Source organism: Rhinolophus sinicus, linkage group LG07 (genome assembly GCF_036562045.2).
Source record: "Rhinolophus sinicus isolate RSC01 linkage group LG07, ASM3656204v1, whole genome shotgun sequence".
Taxonomy (NCBI): Eukaryota; Metazoa; Chordata; class Mammalia; order Chiroptera; family Rhinolophidae; genus Rhinolophus; species Rhinolophus sinicus.
In genome coordinates this window covers 34,256,023-34,283,813 of record NC_133757.1, presented here as the reverse complement: position 1 = coordinate 34,283,813, position 27,791 = coordinate 34,256,023, and the positions used below count along the sequence as shown (strand labels likewise).

Here is a 27,791-nt window from a genome sequence, read left to right as displayed (position 1 = left end):
GAGCAAATCTGTAACAGGCAACATTTCTTGATTAAAAAAAAGTAATAGAGTTCTAAATAGTCATTTACTAAAAAAATAGTCTTCTGAGATTTTTTTTTAATTATAAAAAGCAATATATATTATACTAGAATATCTTTCGGGAGAAAAGGTGTAAATAAATTTAAGACTGTAAGAAAATGATTACAATGTGAAACCTGACCAGCAATCCCTTGGGGCAGCAGTCAAGCTGGTTAAATCACGTTAAAGATTGATTATAGGGCCAAAGTGCTGTGGCTTGACCCCTTGATGGGGATCCAAAGTCTTTTTACTCAAAAGTGAGTAAAATGGTCAGGAGATAGAAAAAAGAAATTTCCAGGACGCTTGAGATAGGAATTCATGAACTGTGGTACCAAAACCCATTGGTGAAGACCTGACTTGTGCTACATTTGGATTAAACAAATATGGAAATGTAAGGATTAGTAAAATTATGGAAACTGGAATGTTTAAAGAGGCTTTATTTTTTAAAAAAAGTTATGGCAACTTGATTGCATCTCTTGTATCTGATTGTACTATGGAAGTGGACATTGTGTCTCACTGGAGAACTGGGATATGGAGGCTGTTAGTTCTTTCTTTTGGCTATCAAAGGAAAGAAAAAAACTGTAGAAGGCAGTAAACTTTAAGCCCTCTTGTGTACATGGAATTGTTTAATAATGCCATAAATATTCACTGTTCATCCCAGCTCAAACCTGACAAGATATTTAAAAGAATTTAATAACTTCTTGATCAGAAATTTGGCCAAATGAGAAATTAATACCAGAGCCTGATAGGAAATTATCTTGCATGTTTTTGTGAAACCAGAAATGCAGCTCTAGAGGCAGTTCAAAGCCCAGCTACCGTGTTTCCCTGAAAATAAGACCTAGCTGGACAACCAGCTCTAATGTGTCTTTTGGAGCAAAAATTAATATAAGATCCAGTCTTGTATCATATTATGTTAGATAAGACCTGATCTTATATTATAGTAAAATAAGACCAGGTTTTATATTAATTTTTGCTCCAAAAGACACATTAGAGCTGATTGTCCAACTAGGTCTTATTTTCAGGGAAACATGGTATCTTTATCATCCACAATTCCTAAAACTGAAGGAAAAAAAGTAAAAATGGGAGATACTGGGGTGTTTTTGAAAGCACAAACTGCTCCTATGGCTCCAAGGCTCCTTTGAGAAAAATAAACACAAACCTTAAGTGCTTTATCCCCAAATGGTAGTAAGAAAAGCTTTAGCCATCTACACAGGTAATCTTAATGTATTCTGCCAGAAACACAGTTTGGATCCAACTGTTCTTTTATATTACCTTATCTGTTTTAAGGCAGTACTTTAAAAATGAAGCCTAGGAGGTTTCTGTTCATGTCTGTTTGCATGTTCATGTGTGTGTGTGTTATTTTCTACCTCTGGATGGTTGTTGATTTACAGAAAAAAGGGGATCTATTATTGAATTGGCTTAAACAAACAACTGCTCCTATGAGAATTCCCCAAAATGTAACAGAAACTAACCCAATTGCTCTTCAGAATCACATGATCTGAGAAAACATTTGATATTCAAGCTGCTTTGAGTTTGGTTTGGTTAAATAAGCATACCTTTAGAACAATCAGCATTAAATAATACTTTTATTCTAATGAATCAAATAAGTTCGTGTTATCTCTGTTGCAAAATTTGTCAGCAAGAAAAGTAACTAGCTATGATGAAATTTTCTTAAGTAATCTCAACTTAATTGTTAGGAACAAGCAAAATAAATGTAAGTAGGATAAAAGATTTATTTTTAGGTGTAATCTTTAGCAATAATTATATTGTTAAAAATGGCTTCCTAAATCTCTTTGGTAACCTGAAATTTTAAAGTTTTGCTAGCTAAATTAAATGATGGATATTCATGGAATGGCTACGCCATTGCCAAAGAAGATAAAATAATGAAACATTAATTACTGAACACAAGTTTATAAACTTTTTGCTTGTTATTATAGAGGAACTAAAGATACTTGGGTAAGCATGCCTGTGCATGTTAAAACATGTGCTATGAGGAGAAATATATATATATATATATACACATATATATACAGAAGGTGCCAAAAAAAAAAAGTACACACATTTTAAGAAAGGAAAACTATTAAAATCAATATATACTGATAACAAAAAATGAACATAAGTCACGTTTGACTTCTGCAATTACATGAGGTTCTCAAAGTGGTTACCATCAGCACCCAGACACTTCTGATTATGGCGAACTACTGCTTGAGCAATGTTGACCAAAGTGTCTAGATAGATAGATAGATAGATAGATAGATAGATAGATAGATAGATAGATGATATAGATATAGATACAGATATAGATATAGATGATACAGATATGTGTTCATAAATGTATCAATCTAAATACTGGTGTAACAGTTCACAATTGCTTACTTCTTAGTTTTCATTAGAAATTAAGATTTTTTTTAAAGTTGTGAATTCTAATATATGTAATTAAAGCCACAGTAATAAAAATAACAGGGAAAACAACTGTTTATACAAAAAAAGTAGGATATGTTTTGTCTAAAAAAAGAAAAAAGATCATGAGCTGGAGATGTGTCTTTGTTACAGAAGTGAAGTAATTTTGTCCTGATTATTATTTTTGACTGGGAGCGAGAATAAGAGTGTGTCCTAAAAGGGACACAGAAAGTTGTAGAAAGTTTGTGGAAAAGGAATCTTGATAAAGGAAATTTTATATGTGGTCAAGCTAAATAAGACTGAAATAAATTTAATCAAGTGAATTTAAATATTAAAAGCAAGCTGATGCAAAATTAGAGTTCGTTTTCTCTCTTTGTTAAAAGGACTATTGGTTTACTAATGATGCTATGAAACTTTTCTGCCTAGACAGAAAAGATTCTGTGTTTTATCAAAATAATATTCTGTTTTATGTTGTCTTAATCAGGTCCTTGATTACTTAAGAAAACGAAATCTCCTCAATAGTAAGAACTGAGTTTTTCTATCAATTATATAAACTTCTGTATTTTTCTTTGAAATATTTTATTATCACTTTGGTTAAATGGGTAATTAAGTATTGCTTCATAATGATTTACGATCCTATTTAGTCAAATGTCCAAATCTTTTGCTATATTCTGACAAACTTTCCAAACTTTAAATTATAACTAGAGTCTTGGCCTAGGAATAATTTTGAGGTATCCCGGAAAGGCCATTGGAACACCACAAAAGATTTGTTTTCTCTCTTTACAAAGTGGAATATTAAATTAATTAGGCTTATTTTGGTACATTGAAATTACATGGGAAGCATTGTCAAATAAGAAATAACATCGAGCCTTTTCTGTGTTGTATTTGTAATGTTACAAGTGTTCCAGAAATTATGTAAAATGCTGAGATGGAAAGCTGAGATGTCCTGACTTAACATGTCTGTCATCAAAATTGAGGCACACACTAAAAGCACTGAACCTGAGTGTCAGATTGTGGCACATGTAGATGAAATCCATTCTGGTTTTGCAAAAATGACCCCTCATTGCCAGACTTCTGCCATCATGATATTTTTAAAACACATCAACTTGGGCCGGCCCAGTGGCTCAGGCGGTTAGAGCTCCATGCTCCTAACTCTGAAGGCTGCCGGTTCGACTCCCACATGGGCCAGGGGGCTCTCAACCACAAGGTTGCCAGTTCAATTCCTCGAGTCCCACAAGGGATGGTGGGCTCCGCCCCCTGCAACTAACAACGGCAACTGGACCTGGAGCTGAGCTGCACCCTCCACAGCTAAGATTGAAAGGACAACAACTTGATTTGGAAAAACAAAAAAAAATGTCAACTTGTCTCAAGACTAAGACAGGTTTAATAATAGAAGAGGCTACCAACCCAAAATCTGGAAGGTGAGGAAAAAAATTCACTTCTCTGCCTGATCATTCAGCTGAACTTCAGTTGGTCTTCTCTTGTCCTTGGACTAGAATTTACATCATTAGCTTTCCTGAGTCTCCAGCTTGAAGATGGCAGATTGTAGGAAATCTCAGCCTCCATAATCATGTGAGCCAATTCCTTCTAATAAACCTCTTTATATATCTACATCTATATCTGTCTATAGCCTACTGGTTGTATTTCTCTAGAGAACTCTGACCAGTACAAGGGATGATAACAGTTTATTGTCAGAATTAAATGAGATGATTCATGGCACATGATATATACATAATGAACGTATAGGGAGAATTTGTAAACTCTCTGATATGTTATTATTTAATATAGCATTTTGTATATCAGTGTGTTTGCATATGTGATATATATAGTCATATGTGATTTATATGTATATATATATATATATATATATATATATATATATATATATATATATGTAGAGAGAGAGAGGGCCAAAAAAAATGTATACACATTTTAAGAAAGGAAAACTCTTAACATTGCAATACTCAATATACACCCATAAAAAATAAATAAATACAAGTCACATTTGACTTTAGCAACTACAAGAGGTGCTCTAAGTGTTTACCATCAGCATCCAGACTGATGTGATTAGGGCGGACTACTGCTTGAGCAACGAACATGTCCACTTGTGTACATTTTTCGGGCAACCCTGATATATATATATATATATATATATATATATATATATATATATATATATATATATATATATATATATATAGCTGTCATCAGATCTTCAAAGGGCACTATAGCCTGAAACAGGTTTACGAGGCCTAATTTTATAAGAAAGAGGTAAATTAAATATACATACACACACACGAAACGCACGTACAAAAGTTTGAGAGAGTATCTTCTGTTCTGCTTTCAGTCCCTAAAGTCCCTACCTCTACAACTTCATGAAGTCCGTATCATCTGCTTGGCACACAGAAAGTTTTCATATAAAAGCAACATGATACAATTCCAATCACAAATTTCCCTTCCCAAAGCATCCCTGATTCACATTTAAGCAGTTATAGAAAGCAAATCTTCTGGATAGCCTGCATTAGAGAGTATTCTCATTAACTGTTTTCCAGGGGTCTATGAAAACTATAAATTATAAATTATGTATTGATTTTTATGAGATTTTTTAATCTAAGGAGCTTTTAAAGAATCAGTTTATCTGGTATAACGTAAATAAATTTTGATTTATAAAAGTGAAATAAAATGTTGGAAGAATTGTTATTTATCATAATTGACCAAGAAAACTAAGTAGAGCACATTTGTATGCCAACCTTGAATTATAATTTATAACTCGAATATTCATTTGTATAAAACCACTGAGCTGTGTATTAAATGAAGATTGATTTCATCTGGCCCATTCTATTGAAAACATAATTTTTACTAAGTGATATACTCTATATTAACATCACATGCCTTGTGAGCCCCAAAGCAGAGGAACATTAGCATGAAGAGTAAAGGTAATCAGCTAAGTACCTTTAGTACCATGAGTTTCTTTCTCCATCATTCTATCTAACTGAGGAAATAAAATTTTAGCTACCAAATCTCCATTTGCCTATATAATTTCAAAAGATGCTTTTAAAAGTATTATTCAAAGGGCTAACTCTCAACTCTAGCCTGAGTTGACACATTTCCACTAAAAACAACTAGTTATTTGAATCTCTGTGGCCACGATCATGTTTTCTTTTAACTGAGATATACAACATTGTGTTCTGCACAATGTTATATTGACATACAACATTGTGTAAGTCTAAGGTGTACACACATGTTGATTTGATGCATTTATATATGGCAATATATATTAGCATTAGCTAACACCTCTATCATGTCACATAATTATCATTTTGTGGAGAGAACATTTAAGATCTAGTCCCTTAGCAACTTTGAAGTATATAATACTGTATTGTTCACTGTAATTACATGATTATGTTTTTAAGGAATAACATTTCAACAACTGAAGAAATAAAAGTAATAAAGCTGTCCATAAAGATCAATCAGAAAACTTAAAAGAAATCTAAAACAACAAAAATGATTTATATTCCGACCAGGAAAACCAGGACTAAATTTTTGTATAATTTACTAGACTTTTCTCCATGTACATATATCCTCAGGTTTATATTAATATACTTATAAAACTTTAATGTCATTTATATGGTTTAATTTTCATTTTCTTCAAATATGGATCTAATTAATTCTTTTAAATTCACTGAATAGTAATTCTTAGTTACTTTGTTCCACAATTTAAGTAATATGTCTTCTAATTTTTTTTCATTTTCAATGTTCCACTTTAAACAAAAACTGTAATGAATCTCCCTGGATGCATATCTTTGCGCACTTATTTCCTTAGAATAAAATTCCTCAAAATGAAGTTGTCACATCAACGTGTAAGCACATTTTTAAGGTGTTTGATACATTTTTGCCAAAATTGATGCAAACTTTCTAAAAGGCAATTTGGCAAAAATGTGAAAAATACCTTTAAAATGTGCTTACCCTTTGATGTGACAACTTCATTTTGAGGAATTTTATTCTAAAGAAATGTGCAAAGATATGTATCCATATGATTTCACTGATATGTGGTATATAAAACTGAAAACAACAAAGGAACAAGAAAAACAAATGAAAAAACAAAAACTCAGACACAGACAATATACAGTGGTTACCAGAGGGTAGGTGGGGAGGCAGGCGGTAGACGAGGGTAAAAGAGATCGAATATATGATGATGGAAAGAGAACTGACGCTGGGTGGTGAACACACAATGTGATATATAGATAACGTATTACAGAATTGTACACTTGAAACCTATATAACTTTACTAACAATTGTCACCCCAATAAACTTTAATTTAAAAAATAAAAGGAAGAAAAGAAAGCTTGCATCAATTTGAATAGCCAACAGTAGGTTTATAACTGTACATTTCCACATCTGCTCTTCAACATTGGACATTATAATCATTTTTAATATTTTATTCTTGGGAATAACTTGAAAACACAAATGTCAAACCTTCAGGCCTTTTAAAACTGTTGAGAGCACCTTAGTAGTAAAAGGTGAAAGAAAAAAAAAAATTCCAAAGCAATGTAATAAACTCTGCAATTTGTAATCGCTTTGCTTTTTTGAGAAAAGAAAAGCATCCTCAAGAGAGTTACCTGGAACAAATTCTGGGGTAATTATTATAGTTACATGTATATATATATATAGAATACTAAAGAAGATTAAAGGCATTTCTGCAGGCTGGACAGATAGGAAACCACACAATGAATCATAAATCAAATATTCCATGTCTGAAGCTGTTTGGAAGGCCAAGGGGGGATGTATATTTCAGCAATTTGTGAGGTGACAGTTTCTTCTCTTCCTGCTGCCTTACATACCCATACTTAATTCTAATGTGAAATTCAAGATCAAGACTTGCATAGCTTACTTACTTGATGGTGTTATCTAAAACAGCACTAGAGGCTGTGCACAGACATTTTAAACATTGAGATTACAAAGCTAATTGCAAAATAATAGCAAAAAAGACTTGAAGGGAAATAACAAGAATCAGATGGAAAATTAGAAAGAAAGAAGTGAGGAGAAACTGAGAAATGCCAAGTCAGAGAATAACACATCAAATTTGTCTGTGCTCTGTCCACCCCCATACTTTTGACTGATATTTGTCCTCCAAGATGCAGAGAATAGGAACCAAATTCTGAACATGTTTCTAAGGCCAACCCCTTTTTGTTACAAGGAAAAAGAAGAAGGAATGGATGAGCAGAAGTAATTGTAGTAGCAGTCATTGTCTAGTAAGCAGCCATTTTCTGAGTTACTGTCACGTATAACTTAGCTTGGCAATTAGATGAAATGTTGAGAACCTATATCTGGGTTTCCCAAACAATACATCTAGACCAGTTAAAAATCTTCAATGCCATATTGCTGATGGCTCTTCCAAGTGATTTTTAGTGCCATGTGCTTTTCATCACCATATATCTTTCTTCACCATGATTAAATCACAATGTTATCTCTACTTTCTTAGAGATAAAGAGTTGCTGACACTATGATTTCTTGGGGAAAATGAAGAAAGGCTCCTTAAAACAAGCAAACCAACAAACAAAAAGCCCAGGAGGCTTAGCCCTATGGAATTACTTTGCATAGCCCTTCAGATTTCTTAAAGGCCACATAAAATTTCTTGACCGTGCCAGATTTTTTTGATTCATAAAACTAGTCCATTTGTAAGAATCCAGTTTAAGGGGTGATATTTTAAGGTGCAGTTTGAAGAAGATGAAAAGATTGTACAAATATGTTTATTTGGGAAAGATTGATACAACAAGATTTAAATGTTCTCTCCTATTTCCCTAAGAAAAGCCAGCTTGCCATATTTCATTTGCTATAGGAAATTCTTACACATGACCTAAAGTGGAAAAATTGAAATTGAAAAATACATCACTTCCAAATAAGCTTAATATGGAATAATGCTTTTTAAAAAAATTATGATTAAAAGATTAGGGTCAAAGCAATAGGATACGGTGGTTGAAGATTACTTAGTATGTGAAATCTTCCTTTAAAAGGGACAAATATTACATAGGGAAAGAATCTTCCAAATAGGGAATTAGAAATATCAATGGGAGTAATTGTAAATGATTTGAAGAAAAATGTACAATTCTTTATAAACACTTTGGATTGACCAAATATATAATTTTAGATTATTTAATTCCTGCCAGGGAGATTCCCATAATTATTTTTTTAAAAATTAGTTTCAGGTGTACAAAACGATGTACTAGTTAAACATTTATACCCCTCACAAAGTGATAACCCCCTTCCCCCAATCTCCTACCCCTCCGACATCGCATACAGCCATTATATTTCCACTGTCTCTGTTCCTTATGCTGTATTCCACTTCATATATATATATATATATATATATATATATATATATATATATATTTATAGTTGACATTCATTATTATTCAGCTTCAGCTTCAGGTGTACAGTGCAGTGATCAGGCACCTACACCATCCCTGAAATTGTCTCCCTAATAATATAAGTGTCCATCGGATACCCTACAAAGTCTTTACAGCATTATTGATTATATTCCCCAAACTGTCTTTCATATTAAAATATGGAACACTTCACAAATTTGCATTTTATTCTTGCTCAGGGACCATGCTAATCTTCTCTGTATCGTTCCAGTTTTAGTATATGTGCTGCAGAAGCGAGCACCCATAATTACTTCTTTATTTCATATATATGTAATAGGCTAGACAGCTGAGACCTAAAAAGATAATTATTTCAGCTCCCTGTTTCTAATGCAGTCATTCTAAAATTTGAGTGTCAATAAGAATCATTCAGAGAGATTCCAAGGCCCCACCCCACAGGGTTCTGATCCAGTGTGTTTAATGTGGGACAAAGAAACACGTTTTGCCCAACTACTCAGTATGTATTTCATACACTTCTTTCCAGATCATGGAGAGAGACATTGTTCTATGTAATGGATATTGAAATCACTCAGAACAAGCAGTTGTTTGTCAAAGATCTCTAAAGAGAGGACTCTCTAAATCTCCTGGTACTTCATTCTACTTTTTCATCCCTGGGATGGTCAAACTTTTTTCTTATGTCCATCAAAAATGCACACAATTAATTTAAGGCAAGGTACAACATATTAATAGTCTGTGTGGGCTACATAATATTTCTTTTTTAATTTATGATACTCCAGTACTTTTTTCTTCGTTGAATAGTTTTATCTCTTAAAAGCATTTTACCATTTGAGCTAGTTAACGTCACTAAGACTATTTCTGTATCAAATGCTACATCTCATATTGCCTTTTCCCTTCTTATCCCCCATTCTTTTTAATCTTTTAACTACTTTATACCTTTCTGAAATATCCAATGAGGATTTGTAAAACATTCAGGGGGAAAATGATTCCCAGGATTTCCTTTACATATATTATTAGTTCTCAACCCCAATACCTATTGATTGAAATGATAAATGGTAGTTCAGATAAAAATTTAAATTTATAGCCAATCAGCATAGCCTCCAAAATTTAAATGTTGCAATGTGGACAAAAACATTTGCTTTGCCATTCTAGATGTTATCTGTTTCTGTGTGTGTGTGTGTGTGTGTGTGTGTGTGTGTGTTTGCTTTTTATTTTTTTACAAAATATATATTCTAGCAGTATTTTAAAATACAATATATAACAAAAGGTAACTGTGTATAAAAAAGCTAAGCTTTTTCTCCAAAATTTTGGCCAATGTATGAGATACATAAAAGCAATAAATGCAGCCAACACAACTCCTAGCTTATGAAAAACCTGATATAAAGCACTTCTTAACTAAATTGATAACAAAAAATTCTGCCTCCAGCTGTATCTAAAGAAGCATTTTGTTGCAATGCCATGCATATCCGTTGGAAATCTGATTTTTTTTTCCCCTGAAGCAGCACAAATCTTCATTTCAACTACTTTTTATATTGTATACTGTGAAATTAGGTAAATCCTGAATTCAATTTTGCAGATGTTTCTGCTAGAACAATAATTTGGTGCATTAAAGAAGATTAAAGAAAATAGTAGCAAACTACATTTATCTAGAAATTAATCTATTTCTTGACTTAAACCTAAAATGCAATATAGGCATTTCTTAATTATTAAGTACTTGATTATCTCTCCTGGAACTTCTCCACCCACACCCCATCTTCCCACTGTCATGATGAAGTTTACAGGAGAGCTTACAATGTCCTTGAAATAGTACTCAAAAACACCACCACCACCATCCAAAATTACAGACATCTCAATTTGTTTCTTAATTCATCTTTACCTCTAATAAAATGACTGAGAAAGACAAAACTACTGATTCCAAGGTCACCTATTAATATAATCATATGCTGCAGCTTGAATGAGCTTTGAAGATCAAGTTTTCCAACAGTCTGATTTTATGGGTAAGAACATGAAGACTCAGAGAAGTTAAGTCATGCTCCTGCAGTCACAGAGTTAGTAAGCAGCCCTTTGTCCTAAGACCCAAGTCTTGTGACTCTTGAGTTGAAACCTTTTCCCATAATATTATGTGTGGGCAGGCGATTGTGAAGAAGAGACTGAAAAGGCTATTGATATTTATTTTTAAATGTCCAGCCATTAGATGGTCTTTATCTATAAACCTTATCAAACCAAATTTCACTTCCTATAATCTATTTTGTCAAAAGTTGAAAATATTTTTCCACAATTAAAATCGTTATTTAACAATGTGTTACCAGCTATAACTCTGTGTGTGTGTGTGTGTGTGTGTGTGTGTGTGTGTGTGTGTGTGTGGTGTGTGTTTAAATTCTATGCAGTATTTAAAATCTTCCTGGGAATTCAGTTCAATTAGCTCCTCATGGGGGGGAAGTGGAAATGCTGAAATTCAGCAAGCATATGTGCACTTTACCAGTCTCTACCTATATTCTAATATGGGCATATCTTGTGGTATCAGAGGGAAGAGGGGTGTTGCGTGTGGTTTGAAAATTCTCTGTAGGATTTTGATTTCACTGTATCTAGTTCAGAATGACTTAAAGGCATCCTGTGGATTCATTATTCACAATAAAAAGCACTTACACATGAACATAAAACTTCAGTACAGGTGGTGCCATAGTTTACCACGAGATTCCCAGAATCAAGGAAGTTTTGTGTAAGAAAAAAGTGTAAGATAAAATGAAAATAGCTTTGATTAGACAAGATTTCATGACCTCCACACTGCCTGGCATGGTGCCTGCAAATCCCTTAGAGATTCATTCATCAGATTAAGGTACATTCTCTAAAAGATTTAGGTTTAAAAATCTGGGCTGCTTGGAAAGGAATTCAGGAACTCGAGTCCCCATTTTCCCTCACTAACAGGCAATAGCATGAACTAACTTATTATATTGATTCTCATGTTAGGAAACAGGCTGGCACTGAAAAGATAAAATCAGGGGCTCAACTATTTTAATGCTATAGGAAACACATGAGGTCCCACTAGTGTCCCTACAGAAATTTAGATCCAGGGGTCTATGGATCTTATTAAAAGGTACCCGACTGGAAGTCACACCAAACTTTTCTCACAGTGTTACCTCAGCCTGGGCCAGATTGACAGTGAAAGAAAACATTCATAGAGCAAGATTAACCTTTTACTTCAAGGAAATGGAAAGAGTCAAAGCATCAGTGACCTGATTATAATCCCAAGGCTATTCTCCACCAAAGGCAAGTAGTTCATTTGATATGAAGAAAAGCTGGAGTGTGAGATTCTCAGCTTCTAGCATTCAGAGATTTCCTACACTGATAATATAAGCAGCTTCTCCAAAGTTTGGTGAAGCCCAGTAATGATAGGTCCCTAACAGAGGATTTAAATTTTTGTATAGATGTGTTTTATGTGATATAGGAGTGGGTTTTGTCCTGTTTTTTTTGTTTGTATGTTTGTTTTGTTGTTGTTGTTCTGAGAGAAAGACCTGTCACCTTGAAGAAAAAAGCAAGTGTGTAGTGTTATCCAGGTGGTCCTTTGCCTAAGGGTCAGTAATCAAGAAGGCTGGGGAGAATACTTACTTCCTTTTGCATTTGTTCAGTGTTTTCCAAATTTTAGATCATTTAAAATTTGATCTACATATAATGTAATGTTATCTTTACAACTACCTGGGGAGATGATCTAAGGCATTCTATTAACTGAATTATTACTCCAAATAATTTGCCCAAAGTAAAACAGCTAGTAAATAAGAGAGCTGGGACTAGCATACATACATGTCTTTTAAACTCTAGTTCTTTCTGTGCTGTGACACTGACTTTTTAAAATGACAGAAATACAAAGCTACCTCTACACACACCAATGTGAGTGTTCAGCTCGTTCAAACCATCACACTGATAAAAAGAAAGAAGAACGAAGGGTTCAGAACAACTTTCGCCGGCTGATATTAAAAGTGATCTTTGAAGGGGTAAGCAAAAGAAAGGAAGGACTGTTTGTAATACAGAGGCAGCTTGCAGGAGGTTCTCTTCTGCTGAAAAGGCCAGGAAGAGGAACCCAAGCAATGGGAGTGTTCCGTAATGGCCCCAGGTACGAGAAAGTCAATGTCCCCCTAGCTGTAACAGCCGAGTTTCATAGCAACCATATACTGCTATATGAGGGCATTTTGCGTTTTATCCATCACAGTTTACATGCAGGATTTAACTGAATATACTACTTTAGATGTATGTTTCAGATGCAGAATTTAGATTGAATATACTATTGGGTTATATATGACACTTTTGAAGGAAATCAATGTTTGAATTATTTAATATATCTGTATCTCTCAAGTATATACAGTTAGGGAGAGTTTTATTCTTGGGCTCAAATACCTCATTAGGTAATAATACTTTCCTCATTTGTGTTACTCAAATTAGAAACACACTACCGAGCAGGAATTCATAGAGCTCCACATTAATCTCTGACCTTGTAAGCGACTCTTAACCCTGCAAGATATTATGGGCAGGTAGAGGATTCACATTAAATAATTCCTCTTTAGTCACCATCTTTTGAAATATAATCATCTACCACATGACCATGGATTTGAATCCCTGAGAGTCAACACCATTAGCTTATAGCTGTATCTACAAAACGATTAACTCAGGGAAAATTCTCTTGAGTACTTTTTATATTAAAATATCTTTTTAAAATACAATTTAATACTATTTGAGTTATAGGCAAATATTATATCTAGTTTAGATCTTTAAAGATGGGAGCCGTAATATCTTAATATTAAACACGTATTTGAACAGTATAATTAGCTCTCCAAAGGAAAATGTTTCCTATGCTAAGAAAAATGAGCTTTATGTTTTTTAATAAATGTTTAGGGACGTACGTAGTAACAAATCAATCCCGCTAAAGGAAAATTTAAATGTTTTCTTAAAAATGTTAATAATCATCTTCCCACTTTCCACAACTTAACACAGGCTGGCAAATATACAATACTTCCTTTTGAAAGCATCAAAATGCCTACTCTTTACTTTGCTCTGATGGGCGTTTTTCACATCATTGCCCTTTTGTTCACAGAATGGCTATCAAAATACATTTTCTACAAAGCTCATTCAAGTAGATTGGACAGCAGGAAGCCATGTGCAATCCCATTTACACAGTGAGATACTTTCAAATACATACACCGATCAGCAGGATACTATCATTTAGTAACAACAACAACAAGCATAACTATAATCTCCACCATAATAAAAAAGAGGACAGCCTATATTAGCGTTTAAGAAAAGTTGACTGCAAGCTTAGGTCCTGTGGTAGGATTATTGTAAAAGGAAAAAAAAATTGAATTAAAGATGCAAAGAATTAAAAGAATTAAGAAAAAGTAGAGTGAGTCATCATCAGCACTGTCGCTTCAAGCAAATCTTCATGTTACAAAGAGATGGTTGTTGACATAATGGGTTCCCATTGATCCTCTTCACAATTTCTCTGACTTCCCCTTTAATATAGTCTTTTTGAAAAGCCCAGCAATATATATAATAAGTGAGTAACTTATTACAAGGAAACAAAACTAAAGATTGAAAACTGTTCTCTCTTTAAATAGTTATTTAAATATGAATGGAATGATATCGCCATAAGCTAAAGCTTAGTTTTAATCCTGGAGCTTCACCATCTCATGTGTACTACCTGTCAATGATAGCCTAAGCAAGACAAAATCAGATTCCATAAAATGTAAACATTTCGACATACCAAAACAATAATAACCACCCAAATGTTTTAAAGGGAAGGGAAGCATTTATTTGAAAAACATTTTATAGTATGTTAGACAAAAATTAATACCTCGAACAAAACACACACACACACACACACACACACACACACACACACACACACACACATCAGGGAAATAAACCGCGGGAGAACAGTCATTTTTTTTAGACTGTGCTCCGCTGTACCTTAGGTGATGATGGATGTAAGGTGTGATGGGACAGCTAGGCTGGTGGGGCGCCAGGCCTCCACCCCTGCTTCCGCCAGACTAGCTTTGCTTGTATTGATTTTATATATTGGACTTCTGAGTAAAGCTTTTGTTCGGAGAATGATATTGAAACAAAAACTCTGAAAACCACTGTTCTAGAAGTACCTTGATGGGTCCAGATAAATGTTAATATATTAAGTGGCAAAAGATAATGATAAAGTTGCTTGATCCCATTTTGATTATATACACACAGAGAGATAATTACCAAAATGATAGTAATAGACTATCTTATTTCTAATAAGGAATAATAAGATCTGTATAAGTCTAACTTCTTATAATGACCCTTCATTGTTGATGTATTTTGTTTTAAAAAAGTTTACACGTGAGGCTGGAAGATCTGCCCATTTCCCTGTTCCCTCTCACAGTTTGTTGAGAAATAACTGCAGTAATAGATTTGTAACATTTATACACGCATCTTACTTTCGGAATCAAACAATAATATCACATAGGCATATCATTTTAGAGTTTACTTTCTAGACAGCGTTCTACGTACTAGGCTTTTGAAAAATTAAAATATGGTGAATTGTGTAATTTTCTTTGCACTCCATTTCATTTGAATTTATAGACAGTTGCAGAATAAAAGTAGTATCTATAAAGGAACAGATGTCAGATTAAAATTACTATGAGTGTGTGATTATCTACTAGTTTGCAAATGATAAGACAAAGATAATATATAACTGAAAATATTAACAGATTCAGCATTTAGAGTAGGGCTGCCCAACAGAAATGCAATGCAAGTCAAAGATTTAATTTTAAATTTTGCATTAGCCATACTAAAAAAAGAAGCAGGTGAAATTAATTTTAATATTTTATATGTTAATATATAAATTTATTATTTCAATATGTAATCAACATAAAAATTATTAATGAGATATTTTACATTCATTTTTTATGTTAACTTTTTTAAGTACAGTGTGTATTTTATACTTCTAGCACATGTCACTTCAGATTAGTCACATTTTGAGGGCTCAATAACCACTTGTGGTTAGTGGCTAACATATTGAGCAACTTAACTGTACAATATTTTAAACATAAAATTATAAAATAGCATCTTCCCTTGATATAGAAAGCATTCTGTATTTCCTCAATCATCTTATGGCAAACATTTTCATATTTATATGTAATTTGTTCTGGTGTTATCTACCCTCACTATCTATCTCTTACTTTTTTTAAAGTAGGCCGCTGAGTTCAACCAAATCACTTTCCTCAGTTTCATGCAAAAAGCCTTCCTGTCAACCAATGTAAATATAAACCTTTTCTGTCCTCACGGGCCCAGCACAAACTCCAGCACCTTCAAGAACATATTCTTGATTATTCTACATGGTCTGTAGCACATAATAGCTATATCACTATTTTTGATGTTTAATTGTAGATTGTGTTACATTCTTTTAAATTACCATAAGTTTACTTTGAATTCTAGGTTCCTGAGAATAAGGATCATGTTTTATACTTTTCTTGTCTCCCCCCATCAACGTTATCTAATAGACTATTTTTAACGTATATAATGGAAGCACTTTACACAATTCTTTTATAATTTTTAATTTATTGTCTGTCTCAAAGTCATGATCCACGATGCTTAAATTGTTTTAAAAACAACAACAACAAAAACTGACAGATGTAAAGGAAAAGAAAAAAATTATTTTAATCAGAGCTGTTCAAAGGTGAAATGAGTTGGTCATGACTGTTTCATTATTGAGAGTATTCAAGAAGAGTATAGTTAGCCATTTGTTTGGCTATCATAGGGAGGTATCTTAACCAAGTAGATGGTTAGATGTGATAGTGTCTAAGTACCATCTGATTTTAAGATTCTATACACAAGAAGCTAACATGTGAAAATCCAAATTTATGATGCATCTGTTGTTTCAGGATCTGTCAGTCTGTAACAGAGAACTGGCTAAGTAAATAAACAATTGTCAGCTATTTAAAAACCTGATTAGGTTCCATTTACCCACAAATATAAAGTTAAATTTGGCTAAGTTGGCTTACAGTTCTAACAACAAAAAAGCAATTATAAATCTAATCAGCTGTGCAGAAACTGCTTTCTATAAGGGAAGACACTCACTGGGCTTTTTTTGGATGTTTGTTTGTTTATTTGTTTGTTTGTTTGTTTTTCAGCAACAGCTTTCTAGCTTCCAATGACTTAGATATAAATTGCTATGGGGATCGTTTACTAAGTAAGACCATGAGATGATTTACTTCCCAACCCCATTCCAGCCGTAAATAATCTCTCCCTCTCTTTAGTGCTAAGAATGAAAGACAATACAAGGCCTTCAGACTCAGCCAGCTATCAGTTCTCTGGATAACCAATATAAATCAGCTCTTGGGCAGCCCAGTGGCTCAGGCGGTTGGAGCTCCATGCTCCGAACTCCGAAGGCTGCCAGTTCGATTCCCACATGGGCCAGTGGGCTCTCAACCACAAGGTTGCCAGTTCAATTCTTCGAGTCCCGCAAGGGATGGTGGGCTGTGCCCCCTGCAACTAGCAATGGCAACTGGACCTGGAGCTGAGCTGCGCCCTCCACAACTAAGATTGAAAGGACAACAACTTGACTTGGAAAAAAAAGTCCTGGAAGTGCACACTATTCCCCAATAAAGTCCTGTTCCCCTTCCCCAATAAATTCTTAAAAAAAAAAAAAATCCACATTGATCTGCCCTTAAAGCATGTCAGATGGGGCCACCCTCTCCTTAAGCACCCAGGAGTGTATACAGCTTAACAGTTGGGTAGCGACCCTATATTGGCTTAAAATCTCAGTCAGGAGGATCTAAAGCAAGTTCAGAATCAGTTAATTCACAAGTATAAAAATTAGCTCTTACTGCATACTTTAAGAGAGAGAGAGATTAATATCAGTAGCCAATTCATGTGGGTATGTAATTTTTTTGTAATAGAGTTCTGATTTGATTCCAAAGCATAATTGAGAGGACTAACATTTCAAATTGAATTACTTCACAGTTAACGGAGCCTGTGGGGAACCCAAATCTCATCCCGCTCTGCCTTCCTCCTTGAAAACACACCTCACAAAGAAACAAAATTTCTGGATGGCTGACCTAAACTAGCCCATTTCTTTAAACGGCTTATCTGGAATTCATGCTGCCCTCTCCTAAAAGTTACTTTGAAGGAAGATAAAATCTTCTTTGAATGGCAGGGAGCAGTGATGGTGACAGCTTCACTAATGAGCGCTTTCATTTACAGCATAATAATTCTGTGAATTTGGCTGCAGGTTCCATAGCTCAGCTGGTGACAAACTAAAGAAATAAACAAAGACTTCCAGAAGCTAGAAAGACCTGAGTTCTAATCAGGGACTGCCTCTAGCAAGCCTGTGTCCTTAGTAATTCACTTAACCTCGATGTACTTCAGTGTCATCCTGGGTAAGACAAGGCTAAGCCACCTATTTGGGTTAGTGACTACTGAAGCAAGTAAATGAAAAAGCAGCTGGCCCACGATGGGTCCCCAACAAAAGTGAATGGATTCCTTGCCACTGGATGACAAATGGGTTATATAGCCAGAGAATTATAAATAGGAGCTAAATTGATGTTCCAGGATGGGTCAAGGTGGAAACCCCAGGCTTGCTTGAGGCTTGAAGGACTAGATCCAGATAAGCAGGAAGGGCTATGCTGGGTCAGGAAAGAGGCTCACTCAGTAAGCCTTTTCAGTGGGGAGTCAGAAAATCATTAGCAAAGTAAGGGACGAGTCAGGCACCAGGGGAATGGCTAACTCCAGAGAAAAATCAGAGCAGCCACAGAGAGCATGACCCAAAGGATGAATTGAGCTAATAGCTGCTTGGGTCAGAATGGATTTCCCACCCAGAGTTAAAGGATTCCTGTCACAATGAGCCTAGGATTCGCAAGAATCCTGAGAAACCACAAATCAAAGCAACAAAATTAGGGTGTTAAAAACAAAAAGTAAGATTGTCCAGGGAGCTTCAAGGAAAAAATACCTTACCATACTACCAAATAGAGGTAGCAACTCAGAGAGCTAAAATATCACATTAAGAATTTCTATTTCATAGTTTACAATTCATATTTTAAAGATCATATTAATTGAAACAGTTATCCTATGCCAGTACATTCTTAAAGTTTTGTTTTATTATTTTTTACATTATGTGCAGTTGGAACATGTTGCTTAAAAATGTTAGAGCTATCAGCAAACACTTATTAAGAGCATACTACGTGCAAAGCACAGAGCTCTCGAAATGAAATCCAGACCCAGGTAACTTTTACTCTCTTTGACCATAAGCCTATCAATTTAATGATCAAGCCAGTCTTTTTGAGGACAACTAACTGTACTGAGAGAATAAAATATTGAACAGATCATGTCAGTTATGCCTGATTTGTTCAGACAGAATATTTTGCTTCTAACATTTTTTGGGGACAGTGCTGCTATAACTGATTTGTCAGTGATATAAACATGAAGAGACCATCTAAATTCTTTTATGCTTATTTTTTTAAAGCAATTCCATGGGAATTGACATTTTACAATATAAACAAATTGGAATCTAGAAATTCTCATCTTTTCAAAAGAGGTGGGAAAGCAATACTGCCATATATTGTGGGTTCTGATCATTATACAATTTCTTTTTTAATCGTTTCTTCCATGACATTGTGTCTGTATTTCACCGATTTTTTTCCTAACTATACACAACTACTGTATTCATATACTAGTTAAATACAGCAGTCCTATCTTGAAAAAGAGTCAAGCACCAACACACACCCCAGTGTAGAGTTGCCAGATAAAATATAGGACACCCAGTTAAATTTGAAGTTGAAATAAGCAACAAGTTAGGCAAACTGCCATATTCTCAATAGTTTACTAAAAGATTATATTTCATTTGCAATTTCATTAAGCACCAAAATAATGAATTGGCAATTACTTGATTTCCAATATAGGCTCCTATCACCAGTTTCTTTTACTCAAGTATTAGTGTTTTACAGTAATACGTAATAGACATGCACTGCCTGCAGTATCTGACACAGAACTCCTAAAACTTTAGGAAATAGGGGTGCTAAGAGAATCTTTTGTTCTAATATTTAGTCTTTGACTGGGTTCCTGACACAGAGATCCTAAGACCTTTATAATTTCTTTAGTGATAGGAGTGTATGACACAGAGGCCCTAAATACCTTGGAATTTCCTGGGGGATATGAATGTCTTTTGTTCTAATGACACAACCCCTGATGGGCTCCTGGATTGGGAGCTGGTCACCAGAAAGACTAAACCATGATTAGAAGCTTGGAACTTTCAGCCCCAGCCCCCATTCTCTGGAGAGGGCAGAAAGGCTAGAAGTAGAGTTAATAACTGACCACGCTTACATGATGAAGCCTCCAAAAAAATCCCAAAAGTATGGGTCTCAGAGCGTTTCCAGGTTGGTGAACACATCCCCATGCCAGGAGGATAGCACACCCCAACTCCACAGGGACAGAAGCTCCTCTGCTTAAGACCCTTCCAGACCTCACCTTATGTGTCTCGTCATCTGGCTGTTCATCTGTATCTTTTACTATATCCTTTATAATAAACCTTAAACATAAGTAAGCATTTCCCTGAGTTCTGTCTGCCATTTTATCAAGTTATCAAATCCAAGGTGGGGGTCGTGAGAACCTCAATTTATAGCCAGTTGGTCAGAAGCACGACGGACAACCTGGACTTGCAATTGGCATCTGAAGTAGAGGGGCAGTGGGGAGATCACAGTCTTGTGGAACTGAGACTTTCACTTGTGGAATCTAATGTTAACTCAAAGTCAATGGTGTCAGAAGTGAATTGAATTGTAAGATACCCAGCCGGTTTCGCAGAATTGCTTGATGTGTGGAAAGCACACACATCTGGTGTCAGAAGTGCTGGAAGTGTGGCAGGAGTGTGAGAGTAAAGGGAACACAAGAGTTTTTCTAAGACAACATGTCACCGTCAGTAAAATCAAACACCGCAAATAGTTCTTAGGCAATGCTTACAACAATTGCTGCAATATTTAACCACAAAATCAGCTGGGAGACAAAAAGGAAAATGTAAGGTTTTATGAAATTATACACCTGGATACGATTGCCAGGTTTAGCAAATAAAATACAAGCTGCACAGTGAAATTTGAATTTCAAATAAACTGAAAAATAAATTAATATAACTGTATCTTATGCAATATTTGAGATACACTTGTGCTAAAAAATTACTCATTGCTTATCTGAAGTTCAAATTTAACTGGATGTCCTATTTTTTTTTTTTTTTTTTTTCTGGTAACCCTATATCTGGGGGATTCACCTAGTCTGAGGGCTCAGAGAAATTTCCCTGAGGAAGTGAACTGATTTGAAATGACTGTGAAATGATATTTAAAAGTGTTATGAGAGGGATAAAATGCTTTTGCAGGAGACCCATAGAGATTGTCCTAGTTGCCTACGCTAAATCAAAAGCGTTATCCTATGTAAGGCTTGATGGTCTGGGTTAGCTTGATTCTACTCTGTTTTTATTATAACATGCACAGATTCTTCTCAGAGCTCTTGACACACTATCTTTGTGATTTCTGGGTGGTCTTGCTGATGAGCAAATAAACTCCTAAAGGCAGCAAACACATCCTCCTCTATGATACACCCAGCAGCTAGCTCAATGCCAGACACATACATTTTAAAGCGTTAATAAATGTTTTAAATAAATGAGAAAAATTTAAACTATATTTTGTGGTAAAGTGGACACTAGTCAATAAATGTAAAATTGTTACAAATTAAATATTTTTATTCTACTTTAATCCCTGTTTCATCTATTAGTGATTTCACATTATGCTCACATGCATAAAATATTCAGAAAAAAATGATAAATATATTATTAGGGAGCAAGTCAGTGTGGGATCACACCTGCAGAATTACGGCTGATATTTGGAGATTAAAAAGCAGATATTTAGTTGTAATATATGTTAGGAACAAATGCATAAGCCCCCAAATAAAGGCCCACAAAGCTTTTGAAAGTCACATACACCTGATTAAATGCTAGAGATTGACATCTGTCCCCTGAGAAGTAGCTTAATAAAACAAGAATTACAAATGAATCTTCCAGGGGAAATCTAGGAAAAAATGCTTGAGAAAGATATATTGAGAGGTCAAAATTGGTGCTATTCTAATCAGCTCTAAACCTGCAGTGCCTAACAGCTGAAGCTAGCACCCCACATAGCAAAGAACTTACTATGCACTGGTGTCCGCACCAAATTCATATGTTGAAGCCCTTAACACGCAATGTGACTACTTGGAGATGGTGCTTTTAGAAGGTAATTCGTTTAAATGAGGTCATATGGGTGTGACCCTAATCCAATATTATAAGAAGAGGAAGAGGGAGATAACTCTTTCTCTGCTTTTGTACCAAGGAAAGGCCACGTGAGAAAACAGTGAGACGATGGCCACCTGCAAACCAGAAAGAGAGCTCTCCCCAGACCCAACCATGCTGGCACTCTGATCTTGTACTTCCAGCCTCCAAAACTGTGAGAAAATACATTTCTGTTGTTAAAGCCTTCCAATCTATGTTATTTTGTTATAGCAGCCTACACAGACTAACACAGAACTGAAATAAAAAGTATTAAGTATTTTCTAATAGAAGCCAGACACTACCCCTGCACTTCTCAGTTCAGTACTCATTCCTAAAATGTCAATGATTTAAAGTACGTATATTTCATAATCTCGTCTTTTCAACTTCAAACTTGTCCTGCTTCCAAACTAATGAAAGGCAGGTCATTTCTTTGCAAGTTCATTAAAGCTTATCTGAAATAAGATGGTCACTATATAATTTAAGCAAAAGTAAAATGAGTAGTGGATTTTAACTACATTTCCCATGCTTCCTCCTTACCAATGAAACAGGTGTTGCACCAAAGGTAATAGTGAAACAGTGAAACATATACTTAAGAGAACTTTCACAAATAAAAATAAAAACTCTGATGGCCTCTGAGTAGATGCTATTTTGAGAACTCCAAGAATCCTTAGTTACCTGAAAGATAGAGCTATACATTTGTCAGTTTATAAATCTGCATAATTACCTCAAAAATATTTTAATCTTCCTAAATAAGAGCAGGTAATAAAAGTTTAGGTTCTTCAAAAGATCTGTACCATTGTTTTCATGAGCGTGTGTTTCACCTCAAACATCCAATTTAAAGCAACAAAATATTTTCTAAGAAATAATCACTTCAAAGAACATTTTGGCAGGGTCCCTCTTTTTTAACTATTGAAATGCTACCATTCAGACTCATTTATATTCTTTCCCAACAGGATGAAGCCTTGACCATATAAGCCTTTTAGTATGACAAAATTTCCTGCAGGAAATAGCCTCTTGTTATAGACTGTCCTTTAGGAAAATAAAACAAGAGCCAAATACCAATGTATTAAAAATATCATAAACAAATTCAGCATCACAGAGTCCGAAACATTCCCTTTAGCACTCTCAGTGTATCATCCCATAGGCAGACCTACACGACAACTCAAATTATAAAGTGTCTGTTATGTAATGAACATAGAATCAGAAATGGGGACTTGGTTAGTTGTGTTAAAAATATAATAGCATATATCAAGACAGATTCAGTTATTTCTACCATTAAAACCATAATGTTCAAAGTCTTTTTACTAGACTCCCTTCTCTCTTGGATGAGACTGGATGGGCACTGCAAATATCTGGGGGCTCAAAGATTTTACCAGGTGTACAATCATCTTTCTGGAGAGGCAAAATGTATCATCGGTAATCATATAATTGGACTTGAAATGATAGAAAGACAATGGTTCTGAAGGCCAGGAGTTCTGGTTCAAATAAGGGCCTAACTTGGCTTCTGGTTTATAATCTGTACACTTCATGGGACTAGGCAATGTGATTTCTAAGGTACTTTATGACCTAATGTCCTAAAAGTCAAAAGAGTTCTACGCTAGAAAGATTAAAAGGTCACTTATCACTTGTGTCAGTAATCTATTAACGTTTCCTGGAAAATGCCATTAATTGGGCTTATAGACCTACAAACTCAAAACTGTGGATTTATGGGGAATTAACTCATTTTCTATGAATTCTTATGACCTGAATAGTCCTTACATCTGTGCCTTCAGGCATCCAAGCAGGGCCACTTGTGATTCTGGCAGAACATATGCAAAGGTCTCTGTGAAAAGTACACTAAGGCAAGTGCTGCCTCTGATCAGTGAGTAACTTTCTTCTTTAATAGATCGTCCCTAGAGGGCCCAGAGTAAAATCTAGAAACAATGACAAGTGCAGCCTACTCCTTTGCAAGGCAGTGCACTCTTTTTCACTTTAGGCAAGCACCTGCATATTTTTCAGTGTGCATTGATAATGAGTGTGGACTGCAGATGACATGGCTAGTGTTGAATTATTTCTGCAATGTGAACAGTTTATCTTTGCTTTCTTTATATTTGGAAATGCTGACTTCTCTGACAAGCTAAGACCCTCAATCACACCAGATGAAATAACAGCATGCAACGATTTATACCTCCTCCAGGCCGTTGACTGAGATCGGTGCAGATCAAGAACAACACGACATTAATAGTTCTTCAGAAATGAGGTGGTAACCAGAGCAGCTGCCCTACAGGCTCCAACACACATTCAATTCAGTAGACGAAACAACACAGCATGCAATGAGTAGATCAAGAAAACGATATTTGTTTCTAGATCTAGAAGGGAACTCTACTAAGGAGAGGAAGCGGACAGACCACAAACGTGCTGACCCCTGTCGTGATTGAGTGAATGCTTTCAAGTAAGAAGGTGCAGAAGGTGTGTAAGAAGAGCTTCACAGTGAAGCACAATTGCTTAGTCAAAAGAGTAACTCCCAGCTGGAGAGGACAGCCCCAAAGTGAAGGGAATCCCAGGTCAATATGCAGATACCTAGGATTTTTTTAATGTGAACTACTCTTGACCCCCAAATTGCTCACAATCCTAAATAGGTTGATTATCTAGTTTGTTTTATACAAAATACCAAATAATGGCACACGGTGTGTACGAGCCCAGATAAGAAGAGGATGCTTTCAAAGTCTCATATTCATTAAACAAAGCAAAGACTTATAATGTACCAATTTTAACATAAAAAGCTGCAAAATAAGCATTGAGAAACGAGCTGGACTTTGGGGTCAGCCAGATTTGTGTTTAAAATTCATCCCTGCTGCTTAGCAAACATGAGATCACAAACAAGTAACTTAAATTTTCCGAGCTCCTTCTCCATTTGTAAAATGGGATATCATCTATCTCATGACTTTTGTAAAAAATTAAGAGAAATGAACAATGAACAATGCCTGAAACATAATACATACCGTGTTTCCCTGAAAATAAGACCCAGCCGGACAATCAGCTCTAATGCATCTTTTGGAGCAAAAATTAATATAAGACCGGGTTATATTATATTATATTATATTATATTAATTATATTATACTATAATATATTAAAGACCCAGTCTTATATTATACTAAAATAAGGCCAGGTCTTATATTAATTTTTGCCCCAAAAGACACATTAGAGCTGATTTTCCAGCTAGGTCTTTTTTTCAGGGAAACACGGTATAGGCTTAGACAATGATAACATTCAGCTAAAAACATGAATGAATCACAGATACAAATGTATACTCGCATGTGCATATATTTGCTACTAGAAGGAAGAAAGGCATTTTAGAAATATTTTAGTTTCTAAAAATGCTCTAAAAGCACTAATGTTATTTTCAAACCCTGTGCCTATGAGGTACTATTTAGTATATTAATTTTTGAAATGCCATGGCTCCCAATAAGCTAGTTTGATTAGTTGACACATATAAAATCATTGTAAACAATATTTTCCCAACGATTGACCAGATATTTTCAAAATTATTTTACTCTTAAAGACTATGCATTTGAAATGAAGTGGTGGTACAAAGAGGCATGAGCCGCAGACCATATATAGATATATATATTTTTAAATCTTTACAAATTTCACTAACAGCTGATAAAACGTAGTTAATTTTCATCAAACATACAATTTTCTTACTAAGGGTTACGTTATGATCAACTAATAAAAGTTCTGCTTTATTACAAAGATACAGTTTCCTGAACAGCAAGGCAGTTTTAAAAATAAAATCTTAAAATCTCTTAGTTGGACTGTGGTTTGAAACTTGTTCCCAATTATTTTCACAAAGCCACTTAGAAGACAGCTGCTTTGCAAATTAATTTTTCATGAAGCTCTCTAAGGGTCGATGTGCTTGTATTAAACACCAAACATGACCAACTTCTGAGACAACTGGAAGATCTGTGATTAATGTGACTTGGTATTTTTCCTAACATTTACTGTACCCATCAATAGTGGTTAATGCAACAGCTTCCAGTAAGCAGCTGCCTTCAGAGCTCAAAAACACCTAGCCATAAAAAAATAAAAGGGCATCCATCTATTCTTCCTCCACATATAACAAATGATTTCCCTATAGAAACAAGAAAACTACACGCAAAATACTAATATAAGAAACTGTATCACTATTTTTATAGGAAGGTATGGCAAAATGAGACTAGAGAGACAGTTGGGTAAAATAATACGCGACAGAGAAGAGGGTCCGGGGCTGTAGTCTGTGCTCTGGCAACAGCTGTGGTTCCACGGATGAGTCTCTAACTTGAAAGTAGATTTCTTCAGCTCAAAGCAGGATTGCTTTGCAAGCTAGATTTGGAACTCTGAAACAGCAACTTGTATACTTGCTGCAGTCCAGCCAGCCTGGATTCAAGTGCCCAGCTCTTCCACTTAAGGAGTTTCATGACCCTAAGTTACTCAACGCTCAGTGCTTCAGTCTCCCCATCATTAAAAGAAGGGTAATAGTAGTACCTTCTTCACAGTGGTTGGAGGATTAAATGAGAATTCATGGCCTGGGATATTTAAAAACATGCAGCAACTGTTAGCTTATTTATCAGCATTGAAACCAAGGGTCCTATGACTTTGATTAAATTTAGCTTTAAATCCTACCTCTAGAAATCAACTGTCTCCCTCTCCCTCTGTTCCTCCCCCTCCCCCTCTCAGAGAGCTAGCCTTTCCCCTGGATAATCAGCAACCCCAGAGGCAGCAGAAGACAGTAGCCTGACTAACGGCCAGAAGGTCCAGACCTCTGACAGGCTAAAGATAACATCTTGACCTAAGTTATGCTTCAGCTTCTGAGCCCTAAGGTGGAACCCCTGGCTACTTTCCCATGAGACCAGACAGAGGGACACTGGAGCAGACCTCAGAACTGTGTCCTCAAGACATGAAGAAATGATTTATTATCCTAACCTCACCTGCAACCAATCAGCTACCAGCAGGACCCCTAAACACCTAACCCATGGTGTCTTGTGATTTTGCCCTATATCATCTGTACCCTACATGCTATCAGGAAGTTCAGTTTTTTGAGCATTACCTTCCCATTCTCCAGAGTGGAGCCTCTCATCATAAAATAACCAATCTTTCTCCATTGCAGTTCTTGGTGTTACAGGTTTGGCTCTGCTAGAACCAGGCAGACAAACTCTTTTTGTTCGATGGCAATATTAGCATTATTGTAAGTAGGAGTAGTATTACTATAACCATCACTTTATTCCGAGAAAAATTTTGGTGGCTTTTAGAACAAGAAATATAGAAGTGAAGAAATCCACGAGAAAGGGAAATAAAGGTATGAAAAACAGCTGAAACCAAAAAATAACACTACATTAATTAACTAACTAATTAACTAAAATATTTGTCAAAGTCACTTTTAAGCTACCCAAAAGTATAAGGAACCATGCTGTAAATATTTCAATTTATAGTCTGCCTAATATCTAAATCAGAAGTCAGAAGTTCCAAGTCCTTTTCTTAAAATTTCCAAAAATTAAAAGAGTGATATTAGGTAATTAAAGATTTGATTATATAATGCCAAGTAGATAACTAAAAATACATATATGAGAAATAGAGTAAGGTGGGAGATAGAGGATAAAGGCAGAGAAAGAGAGAGGGAGCAAGAAAAAGTGTATTT

The 27,791-nt window shown here is 35.1% G+C and overlaps 1 protein-coding gene and 1 non-coding gene across 4 annotated transcripts in view; both read right to left on the bottom strand.

Moving 5' to 3' along the window:
• The window catches only part of PRKG1 (protein kinase cGMP-dependent 1), a 1,130,349-nt gene that overhangs the window by 399,613 nt on the left and 702,945 nt on the right, over positions 1–27,791 (bottom strand). The gene's annotated exons all lie outside the window — the stretch shown is intronic.
• Positions 9,017–9,123, bottom strand: LOC141573020 (U6 spliceosomal RNA). The gene has a single exon (XR_012498605.1). It is a non-coding gene; the product is annotated as a U6 spliceosomal RNA (small nuclear RNA).